Below are 19,341 nucleotides of genomic sequence, written 5' to 3'. Positions count from 1 at the left end.
CCCAGTCCCTCCCATCCTTAGACAGAACGCTTTATAGCATATTTTTTAATGTTTGATTAAACCTCTCTACTAGGCCATCCGTTTGCAGATGATACACAGACGTCCGTAGCTGTTTTATGTGGAGCAACTTACAGAGTTCCCTCATGACCTTGGACATAAACGGGTCCCTTGGTCAGTCAGAACCTCCTTAGGCAGACCCACGGGAGAAAACCTCTCCGTTAACTCCTTAGCTATGAGTTTGTCTAATGTATGCCGCATTGGCACCACCTCCGGGTACCGAGTGGCGTAGTCGAGGACGACCAAGATGTGTTGGTGTCCTCTAGCAGACTTCGGTACCGGGCCTACGAGATCCATAGCAATTCGCTCGAACGGGACCTCGATAATCGGTAGGGGTACCAGGGGACTACGGAAATGTGGCTGGGGGCTCGTTAGCTGGCAGGTTGTGCAAGACTTACAATATTCTTCTACCTCTCTGAATACAATGGGCCAGTAAAACCGCTGTAGAATCTGGTCCTGCGTTTTTTGCATTCCCAGATGACCCCCAAGAACATGCTGGTGGGCTAACTCTAACACAAGTTTGCAATAAGCCTGGGGCACCACCAACTGTTCAATGGATTCACCTCGCAGCTGGTTTACGCGATACAACATCTTTTGATGAACCACAAAACGGGGAAACACCGACTTTGCCCGCGGTTGTTGTGGTTCCCCATCTATTATTAATACATTTTCCCAGGCTCGGGATATGGTTGGGTCCCAGTGTTTTGCAGTACCAAAATTATCCCCGGAGACATTGAGGTCAGCTAGCTTCAGACCTGGCGGCAAGTCCTCCCTGTCTCCCATCATCACACTTAGCGGGGTTGTCTCCCCCTCTTCCACCGAACTGGTGGTCACCACTACCGCTGGCCCTTCGGACTCAGGTTCCCAGGGTTCTGGTCTCCCCCTTGAGCCGGGCCACTCTGCTAGGGTTACATCTGTCTAACGGGTATCGGTAACTTTCGTATCCGGCCATAGTGCCGGGAAAGTCTCTCCCAATCATTAGTTCATACGGTAATTTTGTGGTAACGGCCACCTCCTGAGTCCACCGTTGATAGAAAGACCAGGGCAGAGGGATAGTCTTTTAAGTCCCCATGAATGCACACAACGCCGACCTTTCGGCCAGTATACTCGATGGGCTGCACCAGAGCAGCTCTTACCAGGGACACCAGGCTCCCTGAATCCAGCAGTGCCACCGCCCAGAGTGTCCCCCACTTCCACCTGGCACAAGTGGCTGTTGTCTACAGTCTCAGAGGTACCTGTGGCACACAGCTTCCTGGCATACAATGAGTGGCGGTAGCCATAGTTGGTATCCATGGGTGGTTTCTCATCCTGGCCATTCAATGTGAATACGAGAGACAGAGTCCATGTGGAATTCGCATCAAGAATGGACATTACGTTATTTTTCCACAATGTGATTTTTAAAACAGAGAGCAGGAAAAAAAATGCAAAGTGTAAATTAAAGGGTTTATCCAATTTCTCAAACAGCCCCCCCCCCATGTGCCGGCCCCTCACACTGAATATACTTACCCCGCTCCCTGCGCCGCTCCTGTTCCCCGCACCACCGTTGCTGCCTCTCCCTGTACACGGATGAAAACATCCGGTGTCGGGGGGGGGGGGGTCAGCCAATGGCAGATGTGGACAAGCGTCCCTAGCGTCACCCGCGATGCCCACCTGCCATTGGCTTCTTCCCCTGTCACAGGATGTTTTCAACGGTGTACAGGGAGAAGCTGCGGTGCGGGGATCGGGAGAGGGGTAAGTATATTCCGTGTGAGGAGCCCGACACATGGTGGGGGCTGTTTGAGAAATTGGATAACCCCTTTGATTTACACATTGCATTTTTTTTCCTGCTCACTGTTTTAAAAATCACATTGTGGAAAAATAATGTGATGTCCATTCTCAATGCGAATTCCACGTGGACTCTGTCTCTCAAATTCACATTGAATGGCCAGGATGAGAAACCACCTCATAAACCATGTCGGAATAAAAAAATGCTGATTTAAAAACATATACAGAATCCGTTAGCACAGAAGTAACTCAATGTGAACATAGTCTTACTGGATAATTGGTCAGAACAATGGAAACTACAGTTAAATGTGTTGACATGTAAAACCGTGGAAGTAGATGGAATCCTCTTTCTGAGTATTGAACTGGAAGTTCTGTGGTAGTCAGCGAGTGTACGGTAGGATGCTCAGCTGCGTAGCTAGAGGTATAACCAGAAGAGGGAGCTTGTGATCTCACTGTATGAAGCTGTGTGGAGACCAAATATGGAATACTATGTTTAGTTCTACGAAAATGGTGGAGGGTCTTAACCCCTTTGTGACCAGCCTGTTTTGGACCTTGGTGATTAAGCAATTTTTTTCATCGTCACATTCCAAGAGCTATAACGTTCATCGTCAACATTCCAAGAGCTTTTGTGGGACGTTGTAGCTTTTAATGGTGCAATTTTTGGATAAAGATCTTACTGATTTAACTTTTATTAACTCTTTTTTGGCAGTACCGTCACTGACTTTTTACGTTTTGCAGTATTCATTTTTCAGCATAAATAATATTATAAATGTTATCTTTGGGTCAGTACAATTACAGTGATGCCATATACAGTACAGACCAAAAGTTTGGACACACCTTCTCATTCAAAGAGTTTTCTTTATTTTCATGACTATGAAAATTGTAGATTCACACTGAAGGCATCAAAACTATGAATTAACACATGTGGAATTATATAGATAACAAACAAGTGTGAAACAACTGAAAATATGTCATATTCTAGGTTCTTCAAAGTAGCCACCTTTTGCTTTGATTACTGCTTTGCACACTCTTGGCATTCTATTGATGAGCTTCAAGAGGTAGTCCCCTGAAATGGTTTTCACTTCACAGGTGTGCCCTGTCAGGTTTAATAAGTGGGATTTCTTGCCTTATAAATGGGGTTGGAACCATCAGTTGCGTTGAGGAGAAGTCAGGTGGATACACAGCTGATAGTCCTACTGAATAGACTGTTAGAATTTGTATTATGGCAAGAAAAAAGCAGCTAAGTAAAGAAAAACGAGTGGCCATCATTACTTTAAGAAATAAAGGTCAGTTAGTCAGCCGAAAAATTGGGAAAACTTTGAAAGTAAGGGCTATTTGAACATGAAGGAGAGTGATGGGGTGCTGCGCCAGATGACCTGGCCTCCACAGTCACCGGACCTGAACCCAATCGAGATGGTTTGGGGTGAGCTGGACCGCAGAGAGAAGGCAAAAGGGCCAACAAGTGCTAAGCATCTCTGGGAACTCCTTCAAGACTGTTGGAAGACCATTTCAGGGGACTACTTCTTGAAGCTCATCAAGAGAATTCCAAGAGTGTGCAAAGCAGTAATCAAAGCAAAAGGTGGCTACTTTGAAGAACCTAGAATATGACATATTTTCAGTTGTTTCACACGTGTTTGTTATGTATATAATTCCACATGGGTTAATTCATAGTTTTGATGCCTTCATAGTCATGAAAACTCTTTGAATGAGAAGGTGTGTCCAAACTTTTGGTCTGTACTGTACATACATGTTATCTTTTATATTTTACTACTTTTGCATTAATTAAACTTTTTTGTTTTTTAAGGAAAAAGGGAAATGTTTTTGCATTGCCACATCCCAAAACCCATTACACTTTTTGTTCCCTTTTTGATGGCTAGTGAGCAAAGAACAGTAATTCAGTTTTTGTTTTTTTTTTACTTTGTTCGTCGTATGGGATAAATTGCATGATAACTTTGTAGTTAGGGTCGTTTTATTTTTGCAATCTTTTCTATTAATCAGCTTTTTCTTCAATGGAAAAAGGTGTATTTTTTTAACCATGAGATGTTTTTATTTTTATAAAACTAACTTTTTTTAACCATTTACTAGTCCCACAATTGGACTTTAACTGGCAATCTTTTGATTGCTTCTACAATACACTGTAATTATGCAGTACAGTGAATTATTCTGTCAATGTTATACTGAAACGCAGTCTCTGGCGCAGCCTGATACAGATATACTGTAGGCAGGCCTGGGAACTTCCTTACGCCCTAGGCTGCCATGAGAATATATCTGCACCCCGTGATATCATTTCTGGGGTGCTCATGGGAGAGAGAGAGAATGCCACCTCCCTCTAAACTATTTAGATGCCACAGTCGCTATTGACTGTGGCATCTCAGGGGTTAAATAGCCCAGGTCGGCTTCTCTGCCAGTCCGGGCTGTTAGAGCAGGAGCCGGCTCTTATTTAAAAAAGTGGTGACCCAGCTTAAGGCCCCTTAGTGACTGCTGGAAAAAAGGCATATTGGTCACTAAGGAGTTAAGCATAAAACCTATGAGGAGAAACTCAAAATAGGTATTACCATGTCAATGTCAAGCAGTTCTGGCATATCCATAGGATATGTCCTAAATGTCTGAAAGATGCAGGTCCAACTTCTGTGTCGACCAGAGGTGGGGCGATGCTGTATTCGTAGCTCCCATACAAGTAATTTTGAAGTTACAGAAACAACATAGCACGGTGAATCATGCTGTTTCTGTAACTTGTGAGATGCAGAAGCAATGTACTGTGCTATGCTGTATCCGTCGCTCTAATTTAATTGTATGGGAGCTATGTTAACAATGTAGTCTAACCCACTTGGCTGTTTACATAGTTCCAAATATGTCTGCTGGCCATCCAGGCAGCATGGGGCAAGCAGGGCCTATTCTAAAAATATGTTTGGGTTCCTGAGATTGGAGCTGTATCTGCATAAATGTTTGAGATGGGAGAGCCCCTTTAAAAATGTGTATAGCCTGAAAAGAAATGGAATGTGATCAAAACCTTTAAATATGCCTAAGTATTCCAGTTAGATATAGTTATCCCCTGTCCACTGGATAAGTGATAACTGTTGGATCAGTGGGGGTTCAACCATTGGATCCCCATCATTTATGAGAATTGGGAACCCATGTTTCAACAGAACGCTGGTCGAACATGAGCACCGCTGTTCCACTAAAAGTCTGTGAGACTGCCAGAGGCAGCCTTCATCTTCATCGCAGATTGTGTCACTGTTCCCTTCCTCCACGATGGCAAGATATGAGTTGAAAAATATATTGTATAATCAATGTCTAGAGCAAAATCTGCCTAATGTGATATTTGGGATGATGCATACGTGTACAGTCGTGGCCAAACGTTTTGAGAATGACACAAATATTCGTTTTCACAAAGTTTGCTGCTAAACTGCTTTTAGATCTTTGTTTCAGTTGTTTCTGTGATGTAGTGAAATATAATTACACGCACTTCATACGTTTCAAAGGCTTTTATCGACAATTACATGACATTTAGGCCTCATCCACACAACCATTTTTTTTTGCGATCCGCAAAAACGGGGTCCGTAGGTCCGTGATCCGTGTCCGTTTTTTCTTCCGTGGGTCTTCCTTGATTTTTTGAGCATCCACGGACACGAAGGAAAAAGTAGTTTTGGTGTCCGCCTGGCCGTACGGAGCCAAACGGATCCGTCCTGACTTACAATGCAAGTCAATGGGGACGGATCCGTTTGACGTTGACACAATATGGTGCAATTGCAAACGGATCCGTCCCCCATTGACTTTCAATGTAAAGTCAGGAGTCCCTATTCATACCATCAGATCTGAGTTTTCTCCAATCCGATGGTATATTTTAACTTGAAGCGTCCCCATCACCATGGGAACGCCTCTATGTTAGAATATACCATCGGATTTGAGTTAGATCGTGAAAACTCATATCCGACAGTATATTCTAACACAGAGACGTTCACATAGTGATGGGGACGGTTCAAGTTAGAATATACTACGAACTGTGTACATGACTGCCCCCTGCTGCCTGGCAGCACCCGATCTCTTACAGGGGGCTGTGATCCGCACAATTAACCCCTCAGGTGCCGCACACCCCTCTCCCTCCCCAGTTTTAAATTCATTGGTGGCCAGTGTGCCCCCCCTCACTCCCTCCCCTGTATTACATTCATTGGTGGCCAGTGCGGCCCCCCTTCCTCCCTCCCCTGTATTACATTCATTGGTGGCCAGTGTGGCCCCCCTCCCTCCCCTGTATTACTGTACATTCATTGGTGGCCAGTGTGCCCCCCCTCCCTCCCCTGTATTACATTCATTGGTGGCCAGTGCGGCCCCCCTCCCTCCCCTGTATTACTGTACATTCATTGGTGGCCAGTGTGGCCCCCCTCCCTCCCCTGTATTACTGTACATTCATTGTTGGCCAATGAATGTACAGTAATACAGGGGAGGGAGGGGGGGCACACTGGCCACCAATGAATTTAAAACTGGGGAGGGAGGGGGGTGTGCCCCCTCCTGCATGGCAGCACCTGATCTCTTACAGGGGGCTATGATATGCACAATTAACCCCTCAGGTGCGGCACCTGAGGGGTTAATTGTGCGGCTCACAGCCCCCTGTAAGATATCGGGTGCTGCCAGGCAGCAGGAGGCAGTCATGTACACAGTTCTTAGTATATTCTAACTTGAAGCGTCCCCATCACTATGGGAAAGCCTCTGTGTTAGAATATACTGTTGGATCTGAGTTTTCAACTTTTCACGAAGTGAAAACTCAGCTCTGAAAAAGCTTTTATGCAGACGGATCTGCGATCCGTCTGTGTGAAAGTAGCCTACGGCCACGGGTCACGGACGCGGATGCCAATCTTGTTTTTTCACGGACCCATTGACTTGAATGGGTCTGTGAACCGTTGTCCGTCAAAAAAATAGGACAGGTCATATTTTTTTGACGGACAGGAAACACGGATCACGGCCGCGGATGAACAACGGTGCATTTTCCGAGTTTTCAATGGACCCATTGAAAGTCAATGGGTCCGCAGAAAATCACGGAAAACGGAACAACGGCCACGGATGCACACAATGGTCTTGTGCATGACGCCTTATGCAAAGAGTCAGTATTTGCAGTGTGGGCCCTTCTTTTTCAGGACCTCTGCAATTCGACTGGGCATGCTCTCAATCAACTTCTGGGCCAATTCCTGACTGATAGCAACCCATTCTTTCATAATCACTTCTTGGAGTTTGTCAGAATTAGTGTGTTTTTGTTTGTCCACCCGCCTCTTGAGGATTCTCAATGGGATTAAGATCTGGGGAGTTTCCAGGCCATGGACCCAAAATGTCAACGTTTTGATGCCTGAGCCACTTAGTTATCACTTTTGCCTTATGGCACGGTGCTCCATCGTGCTGGAAAATGCATTGTTCTTCACCAAACTGTTGTTGCATTGTTGGAAGAAGTTGCTGTTGGAGGGTGTTTTGGTACCATTCTTTATTCATGGCTGTGTTTTTGGGCAAAATTGTGAGTGAGCCCACTCCATTGGATGAGAAGCAACCCCACACATGAATGGTCTCAGGATGCTTTACTGTTGGCATGACACAGGACTGATGGTAGCGCTCACCTTTTCTTCTCCAGACAAGCCTTTTTCCAGATGCCCCAAACAATCGGAAAGAGGCTTCATTGGAGAATATGACTTTGCCCCAGTCCTCATCAGTCCATTCACCATACTTTCTGCAGAAGATCAATCTGTCCCAGATGTTTTTTTTGGAGAGAAGTTGCTTCTTTGCTGCCCTTCTTGACACCAGGCCATCTTCCAAAAGTCTTCGCCTCACTGTGCGTGCAGATGCGCTCACACCTGCCTGCTGCCATTCCTGAGCAAGCTCTGCACTGGTGGCACTCCGATCCCGCAGCTGAATCCTCTTTAGGAGACGATCCTGGCGCTTGCTGGACTTTCTTGGATGCCCTGAAGCCTTCTTAACAAGAATTAAACCTCTTTCCTTGAAGTTCTTGATGATCCTATAAATTGTTGATTGAGGTGCAATCTTAGTAGCCACAATATCCTTGCCTGTGAAGCCATTTTTATGCAACGCAATGATGGCTGCCCGCGTTTCTTTGCAGGTCACCATGGTTAACAATGGAAGAACAATGATTTCAAGCATCACCCTCCTTTTAACATGTCAAGTCTGCCATTTTAACCCAATCAGCCTGACATAATGATCTCCAGCCTTGTGCTCGTCAACATTCTCACCTGAGTTAACAAGACGATTACTGAAATGATCTCAGCAGGTCCTTTAATGACAGCAATGAAATGCTGTGGAAAGTTTTTTTGGGGATTAAGTTAATTTTAATGGCAAAGAAGGACTATGCAATTCATCTGATCACTCTTCATAACATTCTGGAGTATATGCAAATTGCTATTATAAAAACTTAAGCAGCAACTTTTCCAATATTTATGTAATTCTCAAAACTTTTGGCCACGACTGTACATACCATATGTTGGAAGTTTATTGAATAAATCGGAACATTTGCATTTGAATTATTGTGTGTCATGGTTTAAACACATTTTCCAAAAAGGTGATGTAGGGGCAGCTATAGTGCTGGGCAGACTATAATCTGTTCGAGGAAACTGGGGTACATTATATTGGAAATTATGTGAAATGGATGATTGGTATTATCATAACACCTAAATGCATAAAATCCTCTTTGTTTGTCTGAACCTCACGCTTGATGATTGCAATTTGCATAATCTACAGACATTAAAGTGTGTGAGATGAAAAAGGCAAAGTGATCATTATATTTCCCAAAGATTCCTTTCATATGTGTACTAGGCTTCAGTAAGTATATATCTCTTCCAGGGAAAGCCAAGTAAGGTATAAAGAATCCAGGAAAAATGAAGAGTAGTTTGCTAAGGGCTTTGTAAATTCCTGTTTTGGGGCCTGGATTTTTATGGAATGATGGGTGAGTTGTTAGTGGGGCCTGTCATTCCCTTTCTGGCCAGTACAAGTTTTCTTTGTGGACAGTCCAGTCCACTACTGGGTTATTAACCTCCTAACAGTAAGATTAAAATTGGAAAAACCCTTCTGAAAATGTCACTTTTTTATTGTACATTTTTAATATATGTCTGAAGGAAGTATAGTTGGCTCATAACTCAGAGGACACAATTACATTTTTAACCCCTAAGTGACAACTAATTTTAGCCTCAAAGAGTTTGTCCTGCCATTTATATTGATGAGGCTGTTTAAAGAGGAGGTGACACTCCTGTGGAGCGGTGGGGTAGTGTAATTAGAAATACTTGCTTCTTTTATGTGAATGGAGTGAGTGCTTGTCATTACACTTGCTTCTGAGACGACAGGAGCGTGGAGCGCCTCCTCTTTAAACAACTGATTGGCAGGGGTGTCGGACCGCCTCCAATCTGTTATTGATGACCTATTCTGACAATACGTCATCAATATAAATGTCAGGACAACCCCTTTAACCACCAGTAACATTTCCCCCTCTATTTTCTAGCAGTTTTCTTCTAAAATGTTTTTTATTTTATTTTGCGGGATGAGTTGTTTCTTCAGGAACCATTTTGGGGTATGTATAGTATATTAAATAACTTTTATTTTATTTTTAAGGGGAAAGATTAAAAAGAAATGCAATATTAACATTATTTTCTGGAATTTATTTATTGGGTTCACTGTGTGGGTTTTTAAAAATATTTTTTCTTTCCTCCTGCAGGCTGTCAGCTCCCCATTTGCCCCCAGAGAGATATGGGCCTGTTTTTTGTTTGAAAACTCGCATTCCAAGCTTTCAAACAAGACCACAAGAATCATAGCATTATCTCCACTACATCGGTACATGTTAGAAATCGGGTTGCCAGTGAATGCAGCTGAAAATAAAAATAAAAGCAGGTTTTACTGCTTTCATTCCTGACCCGATTTCTAACAGCTCTATCTCCCGATGTAGTGGAGATAATGCTGTGATCCTGGATTTGCTTGAAAGCTTGGAATGCCAGGCTCTGCTTGGGCTGAACTGTTTTGTCCTTTCTCAAAGCTCGAGCAGCGCTCAGGCAAAACTGTTTAGTGGTTAAGGTGCAAGGTGTGCACTAGAGGGAGAGAGCCATCTGAGGATACAGAACCTGTCTGGAGATACTGTAACTGTGATTGCTAGCCTCGAATGTTGGTAGTGAGCCACTTGTATAGTCAGGGAAAACTATATTTTTAGGTAATGCCCTGCAGAGCAGTGGATGATTTGTGTTTTTGGGCCTGAATGTAAAGTCTGTTCATTTATTTTGTGCAACAAAATAAAGAACCAGCAAAACCCTGTTTGAAATGGACTTCTGTGTCACTGTGTCTGCATTTGATCCCATTTTACCTACCACTACACAACTAATTCTACAGGTGTTAAAAAATAATCTAATTCTTTCCAGAAGCAAAGCTATACTTATCCATTAAATTGTCATTTGTCACTGATAGATCTTACTTTTTCCAGAAACAGACAAATTATTTCCATGCATTGTGTGGTATTGCCGATCAGCCAAATTTAGACAATCCATGGATATGATTAGACTGTTTCTGGAAAATATATATTTTGTCAATCAGAAATGAAAATTTACTAAGAAACTTATTAAAAGGTGACTACTATGGCTGCACTTCCTGTTGTCAATTCTGCAGAAATGCAACTCCTTTGATATTCCAATATATAGTCGAATTTACACTGAACAAAAATATAAACGCAACACTTTCGGTTTTGCTCCCATTTTGCATGAGCTGAACTCGAAGATCTGAAACATTTTCTACATACACAAAAGACCCATTACTCTCAAATATTGTTCACAAATCTGTCTAAATCTGTGTTAGTGAGCACTTCTCCTTTGCCGGGATAATCCATCCCACCTCACAGATGTGGCATATCAAGGTGCTGATTAGACAGCATGAATATTGGACAGGTGTGCCTTAGACTTCCCACAATAAAAGGCCACTCTGAAATGTGCAGTTTGATCACACACCGCAATGCCACAGATGTGTGCAATGCCAACTTTTGAGGAAGCGTGCAATTGGCATGCTGACTGCAGGAATGTCTACCAGAGCTGTTGCCCGTGCAATGAATGTTCATTTCTCTACCATAAGCCATCTCCAAAGGCGTTTCAGAGAATTTGGCAGTACATCCAACCGGCCTCACAACTGCAGACCACGTGTAACCACACCAGCCCAGGACCTCCAAATCCAGCATGTTCACCTCCATGATCGTCAGACCAGCCACCCGGAGAGCTGCAGCAACAATCGATTTGCATAACCAAAGAATTTCTGCACGAACTGTCAGAAACCGTCTCAGGGAAGCTTATCTGCATGCTCGTCATCCTCATCGGGGTCTGGACCTAACTACATTTCGTCATCGTAACCGACTTGAGTGGGCAAATGCTCACATTCAATGGCGTCTGGCACGTTTGAGAGGCGTTCTGTTCACGGATGAGTCCTGGTTTTCACTGTTCAGGGCAGATGGCAGACAGCATGTGTAGCGTCGTGTGGGTGAGCGGTTTGTTGACGTCAACGTTGTGGATCGATTGGCCCATGGTGGTGGTGGGGTTATGGTATAGGCAGATGTATTATATGGACACTGAACACAGGTGTATTTTATTGATGGCATTTTGAATGCACAGAGATACCATGACGAGATCCTGAGGCCCATTGTGGTGCCATTCATCCACGACCATCACCTCAAGTTGCAGCATGATAATGCACGGCGCCATATTGCAAGGATCTGTACACAATTCCTGGAAGCTGAAAACATCCCAGTTCTTGCATGGCCAGCATACTTTGGGATGCTGGATCGGCGTATACAACATCGTGTTCCAGTTCCTGCCAATATTGTGCAACTTCGCACAGCTATTGAAGAGGAGTGGACCAACATTCCACAGGCCACAATCAACAACCGGATCAACTCTATGCAACGGAGATGTGTTGCAGTGCGTGAGGCAAATGGTGGCCACACCAGATACTGACTGGTTTTCTGACAGCCCCCCCCCCCCCAGTAAGGCAAAACTGTGCACATTTGAGTGGACTTTTATTGTGGGCACACCTGTCCAATATTCATGCTGTCTAATCAGCACCTTGATATGCTACACCTGTGAGGTGGGATGGATTATCTCAGCAAAGGAGAAGTTCTCACTAACACAGATTAGACAAAGGTAATAGTGGCTCACTGTACCTTTAACAAAGGAATGGTGATACAAAGCCCCGTTGGTCCACCCAACCAACACAATTATATAAGAAAAAGGTAAAAATTGGGCTGAGCACTAAAAAAGGTGGCGCGGTACAGTGGGACGCCACAAATACATCGCAAATTCTTCTGCCATACCGCCTTACTTTATGACTGCTTTACAGTTTTTTTTATGACCGCTTCACAGTTTATTAGGCTACTTTCACACCTGCGTTCAGGTGTCCGCTCGTGAGCTCCGTTTGAAGGGGCTCACGAGCGGTCCTGAACGCAGCCGTCCGGCCCTAATGCATTCTCAGTGGAGGCGGATCCACTGAGAATGCATCCGCCTGCCAGCGCTCAGCCTCCGCTCTGCTCAGTGAGCGGACACCTGAGCGCTGCTTGCAGCGTTCGGGTGTCCGCCTGGCCGTGCGGAGGCGAGCGGATCCGTCCACACTTACAATGTAAGTCAATGGGGACGGATCCGCTTGAAAATGACACCATATGGCTCAATCTTCAAGCGGATCCGTTCCCCATTGACTTTCAATGTAAAGTCTGAACGGATCCTCTCAGGCTACTTTCAGACTTAGAAAATTTTCTAAGTAATAATGCAGACGGATCCGTTCTGAACAGATGCAAACGTCTGCATTATCGGAGCGGATCCGTCTGATGAAACATCAGACGGATCCGCTCCGAACGCTAGTGTGAAAGTAGCCTTAATCTGTCCTGGAACAGTGTGGGTATTTCCTGCAGGTTGATTAACACACCTGTTGATTAATCAATTAATGACACTGGCTAACTGAACTTGAGGTGTATACACACACTCAGCATTTATACCTGAGGTGGAAACATACCAAACTTTGCTGATTCTACTATTTCGCTTATTTTAACCCCTTCATGTGGGAGTATTAACTGATAATATATTGCAACATATCTATAACGGATCAACTTCCGTTAATGGACGCTTCCTTGCTTGCGTCGAGGACCACAAGCACCGCACTGGACACCGCAACCACCGCAGACTCCACAACCGCCGTAGCTTAACTGGAGCCGCGCCGTCTTCCTTCCACCCTGAATGAACCTCCAGCATTCAGGACCGTGTGGGAAAGATCTCTCCTCCAGGGAATATGCAGATCATAGCAATCCCCAGGGTGATACAGCAATTCCCTCCAATAACGAGACAAGGCTACGTTTGAGGGATCAAGAAGAACATGAACTCTTTATTGAGGGCTACCCGCCCGTATTTATGCAGGTCCCCATCTGGTGTACACGCCCCTAGGGGACCAGAAGGAGGACTGTGACACAGGACAGACACGTAGCACTCAGGGTACATAGACACAACACATCCCCACAATGCATCATGGTTTCCTCCTCTCTGCCCTGGAGACACCCAAGGAGCAATTCAATTATCTCTCAGGACAAAGGGAAATCAATACACATGTGGGAACAACAGGACAGGAATCACCACCCAACACACAATGTCACACCCTCACAGCAAACACAGACATTTAACCTATTCCCAGATAGCTCAAGTCTGAGGGCATATCATTAGGTGAATGCCGCTCAGAGTACACAAATACAATAAAATTAGCTATCTGGGTGCCATTTTGTTTAATCCATACGGATGGGTCTGTCACAAATTCCAACCGCGTTCGGTCCTATTAACAGTCCAGACATGCGGCATAGTTCTGTTACACTGTTCTTGAAGGGTAATATGTCCCGGGGCCATAGTCGTAGGGCAGGAGGCTAGCCATAAGTTTTCTACAATGCCCAGTGGCAAATGGCAGTTTGTCACAATATCGTCATATTTATTTGGATCCATTTAATACAGAGTTTATTTTAGGACTTATATGTCCGTGTTTGTTATTATAGGTCAGTTTAAAGTCGTTTTTATTGTGTGTGCCTTGCAGAGAATAAATATTCTTAACTTATCACCTTATACATGCACTATTCCAGTTTTTGAGTGCACAGCCAAATTTTTACCTTTTACTAACACAGATTTAGACAGATTTGTGAAGAATATTTGAGAGTAATGGGTCTTTTGTGTATGAAGAAAATGTTTCAGATCTTTGAGTTCAGCTCATGCAAAATGGGAGCAAAACCGAAAGTGTTGCGTTTATATTTTTGTTCAGTGTACATGGAAATCCTACCTTCTTTCCAGGATTTTGATACTGATGACCTATTCTCAGGATAGGTCATCAGTATCTGATTGACACCTGGGGCCCCTGCCAATCAGCCTTCTCAAACAGCTGATTAGTGCGGGTCCTGGGTGTTGGACCACCACCAATCAGATACTGATGACCTATCCTGAGGATAGGTCATCAGTATCAAAATCCCAGAAAACACCTTTAACCTGTGTCTAGACTTATAGAGTCTTTAAGTCAAAAGTAATGGTTTAGGTGAAGGTGCTTAACTTTCACTTGTACATTATTTTAGGAAATTGCAGTATTAGCAATCTAATTTATAAGTATATAGTATAGTTTATAGTATATAAGTCATGGCTCACCAGAGGTGGAGCACCAGAAAAGTCAGTTCTTTTCTTTTTCTTTTTCTTACTTGTTAGAAAAATCTTTGTGAATTGCCTGATCATTTTCAGTAAAATTATCCTTATGCGTCTGTTTTCATTAAATCTCGCCTTTCCCTTTCATGCTCAATAGTATCTGTGTGAAAGGTGCAAATTGCTTTAGCAGAAAGTCTTGTTCTGTCATAGTATGTCAAGACTTTATATAATTTTATAGTTTAATAAGAAGAGTAGTTTTACAAAAGGTTCTCTGTCACTCTAGATGTCAACATGCAAATTATTGTAGGATCTCTCTTCAATCTGTAGAGGCCGATGCCAAGACTGCTGTTTAAATTGCAATGATCTCAGATATAATTCACACATTGCATTTTTCAGTATCAGCTGTGTTGAAACCTTTAGCTTGTTCCACAATGCTACAGAAATTAATAAAGGCTTTTCAGGGATATACTGTAGATATTGATGACCCATCATTAGGGTGGCTCATCAATATCAAATCTGTACGGCACACAGAACCCACAGCCACTACACAATGGATAGAGCTGTCGGCTTCCGGCTTCAATGTCTGTGTTACTTACAGCATCTGCTGCGAACATCTGATCGAGTTGGGGCCAGGTGTTGGACGCCCACCGATCTGATATTGATTACCTATACTAAGGATTGGTCATCAATATCTATAAGTCTGAAAACCCCTTTCATAAAAAAAAATTTTTTTTGCTAAATATATTTTTTTTACTAATAATGTTTTTTGTTTCCTATTTAATCACTAATTCTGAAATTTCAATGGCTCAGATAAGTTTTTATTTTTTATTTGTCTTGTGTTATCCTGATACTCACTGGTCACTTGTTATCAAGTCAGTCTTTAAAATGAGTTTAAATTTGCTGTGTTACCTGTTGACCTGGAAATAAAGTCTCACTACAAATTTTTACTAGAACTCAAAAATTGATTTGAATTCTTGTTACTCTTCTGAAAGTATTGATTTTAGAAAACTTTAGTGCAGAGTTATCAAGGCCAGAAAGCAAATCAAAGTCTCCACATATGAGTTACATCTCAACCTGTCTTTCTAAATATATTTACAATATATATCACTGAGGGCAACCCCTAAAGCTTAACTTTTAATATACCCACTAAAATACATCAGTTGACAAGGGTCCAAGCAAGACGAAAATAACCGTAGTACAGCACAACAAGAAGAGCTCACACAACAAGGACGGTTAGTGGCTAGGTAGGGTGGCATTCGTGGGACAACACGTCAAGATACCTAGCGTCTGTCCCTATGTTCACCCTAAAAAGAACCTGCTCAGCCCAGAGATACACCTTGATGGTAGGAGTACTCTGTCCACGTGCCTTGGCTAACCTGTCCTTATGCAGCCCTATCACTTATCTGATACAACGTATAGAGTTCCCAAGTCCCAAAATGTTTCCCCTTATAATACACAAGGTTTGTCAGGGGACAATAGGTCTCAGTCTGGTAATAGGATGGCAGAACAACAATACACAAGATATACAAAAGACAAGAAAACAAGCTGGAGTGCCCCAAACCCGCAGATGTCTGTGATAAAATATGAGGACTAAAATCAACATATGATAGAACTGTGTGGTGTTCGCACGCGGTAGAGTATGATCTAGTAGCTAAAGACCACAGAGCCACCACTTATATATTAGATAGAAAAAGGGGTCATCCTCTCAAATGTGACAGGGTGTTCTCACAAATGATAAAACTATATGGTGCTCACGTACACTAGAGATCATCAAATAAACAAAGACCACATAGCCACACTTATCTGTTGAATAAAGTAGAAATCATCCTCTCACAGATCCATATGCATGGCTGGGGAGCTTCAGAGGGCAAACTTTTTTTTTATATTTACAATATATATTGCAAACTTTCCAGATATAGTAAAACTAATAAAGACATATTCAGATTTAGGGAGTGTTGACATCTGCATCAGCGGCCCTGTTTGAGACCTCCATTGCAGATTCTATCAAAAACTGTGGAAAGAAAAGTCCTGCCTGCAGCACTTTTTTCTCTGCTGCAAAAGTGGACTCCTGAAGAGAAACCGAAAAGACACTGTTATAATCAGTGGGATCTGTCTGGGTCAGTTATGTGCCAAATACACCACTTCCGTTATTTTTGTTATTTTACTCCTATAACAGAGTAGAACAATGTAAACCAATAGCGCAAGGATGAAAGAGGCCTTAGTAAGTGTTTTTCATCAGTATTTAGTATCATATTGGCCTCTAAGCTGAGACAGTTGGGATATGGGAAAAATTGGACCACTGCGAATGGGGAACAGGGTGGGGGCAAAAGGAAATGAAACACAGGGAAAATGTTATAAAAGAAAGTGAAATCTGATTCTATCCAATATAAGTTTCTTATTTGTGAAATTCCTGATAAACAAACCAGTAGTGCCAAGTTTTCTGCAATATTTTGTGAGTAACCTGGAGGCTGACAGTAGGCTACAATACAGACCTTGTGTTAATCTAGTGGTGATCTCGAGGCATAGGAGAACAAGGTGATCATCCTCGTGAAAAATTCTGCCCCTACTATGTTTTGAGTGTATAAAGTCTTGTTCCAAACATCTGGGACAGTCTTAAAAAACATACACCCCTAATACTGTTGGGACATTAGGGCGTAGAGAGTTCGAGGGGAACCCTACACCAACTGAATAGGACTTTTGAGCTCTTCTTCCTGCATTCCACTGGAAATAGAAGATGAAGGGTGTAATGGTGATCATGTTGGTTTGGGCTGAATATTATACCTAAGTCTCTCCTCAGCTGAAAAGGGCAACAGTGAGTCATTATGGAGGGTAGATCAGAATTTGGTAGGGCGTGGAAGTATACTTTAAAGTCAGTCTGGGAAGTAGAATTAAAGAAAGCGATTGAGTTGAGGCACAAACCATGGACCCATGGGGCGTTTTCCAAAGACAAGTCGCCACTTAAGAGTAGTCCCTGAGGTGCCACCAACATTTCATCCGTGCCTGTGAGGGTTCCTAATGATGTCTTTGTACTTTTTGGCATAATGAAGACAATAAACTTTAAACTCTGGAGAACCTATTTATGGTGATACGATCGCTAATACAACAAAAATACAGTATGTGTATCTAAAAAGGAACATCTGTTTCACAAGCTACAGTCATGGCAAAAAGTTTTCAGACTGACACATTTTGGTTTTCACAAAGTTTGCTTTCTCAGTGTTTTTAGATATTTTTTGTCAGATGTTTCTGTGGTATACTGAAGTACAATTATAAGTAGGGTTGAGCGAATCGAAGTATCCGAAGTGGACTAAGATCTGAATTTCAGGGAAAATTTAATTTGCCGCAAAGCCGAATTTCCTCGTGCTTTATGGTAATGAATGAACTTTCCATGAAATGGCTGTTAAAAAAAAATCATACTCCCCTCATCCATTTGAGAGCGAAGAAGGTGCCGTGGCCATCTTGATTGAAGATCCACGCACCACATGATGTCATCACGCACCACATGAGATTTCATGTGGGATCTTCAATCAAGATGGCCGTGGTGGCCTCCACGCTCAAATGGATGAGGTATTATATTTTTTTAACCGATTAACCTCTGAGAACCCTAATTTTTCATCTAAGATGCCGCGATCAGTGATGACCTCTGCTTCTGTGGGGTTCACTGACGGGGGCGGCGCAATCAGTATTTACAGTGTTGACCATTTTTTTCAAGATTTCAAGACTTCAACAATTCACCCTGGCATGCAGGATATCAGCTTCTAGGCCAAATCCTAACTGATGGCAACCCATTCTTGCCTAATCAGTGCTTGGAGTTTATCACAATTTCTGTGTTTTTGTTTGTCCATTCATTTTTAGAGAATTGAGATCTTGTGAGGTTCCTGTCCATGAACCCACAATTTTAATGTTTTGCTCACAATTCCACTTGGTTATCACTCTTGCTTTGTGACATAGTGCTCCATCATGCTGGAAAAAGCATTGTTCATCACCAAATTGCTTCTTGATACCAATCTGTATTCATGACAGTGTGAGTGAGCCCACTCCTTGGATGGGAAGCAACCCTGCTCATGAATGGTTTTGGGATGCTTTACCATTGGCACACACACTGAGGCAAAGGCTTTTGGAGGATGGCCTGGTGTCAAGAAAGGCAGCAAAGAGGCCACTTCTCTCCAAGAAAAACATCAAGACAGACTGACATTCTGCAGGAAGTACAGGGATTAGACAGCAGAGAAATGGGGTAAAGTTATTTGCAAACTCTTTGGGACACCTGGAAAAATGATTGTCCGGAGAAGAAAAGATGAGCGTTCGTCACCAAGAGTCCTGTGCCTCTGTAATTTTTAAGCATGTGCTTTTTGGTTATGCTGGTAGAAACTTTACCATGGCACAGCTCCTTATCTACTCCTTCTCTGATGATGTCTTCTTCACACTGGCCTACACACACACTACCTGGATAATGGATCATTTCTCCTCCATTTGAACTTAATTGTTGTCTTCATTAGGTTAGGAGTAGTGTTGGGCGCAAATATTCGAATAGCGAATATTAATCGTGTATATCAGCACTTCGAGAATTCGCAAATATTTAGAATATAGTGATATATATTCGTAATTTCGAATATTCTAGATTTTTTTTTCAGCAGTAACCTCCCTTCTTGCTTGTGGGCCAATGAGAAGGCTGCAATATATTTGTCTGAGCTTAGCAACATCCCTAGCAACCAATAGGAAAGTTACCCCTTACTATATAAGAACCTCCCCAGCAGCCCTTGTATGCAGCATGTATGCAGCATGTCAGTGTAGGTTATATACTGATATAATGTAGCTGATAGGTTCTGCTGTCTATACATACATACTACATACATAGTGCTGTGATGTCACA

The sequence above is a fragment of the Bufo bufo genome, chromosome 3 (assembly GCF_905171765.1).
Source record: "Bufo bufo chromosome 3, aBufBuf1.1, whole genome shotgun sequence".
In the NCBI taxonomy this organism is placed as follows: Eukaryota; Metazoa; Chordata; class Amphibia; order Anura; family Bufonidae; genus Bufo; species Bufo bufo.
The sequence above is the reverse complement of the archived record's forward strand: the minus strand, read 5'-3'. Positions refer to the sequence as shown.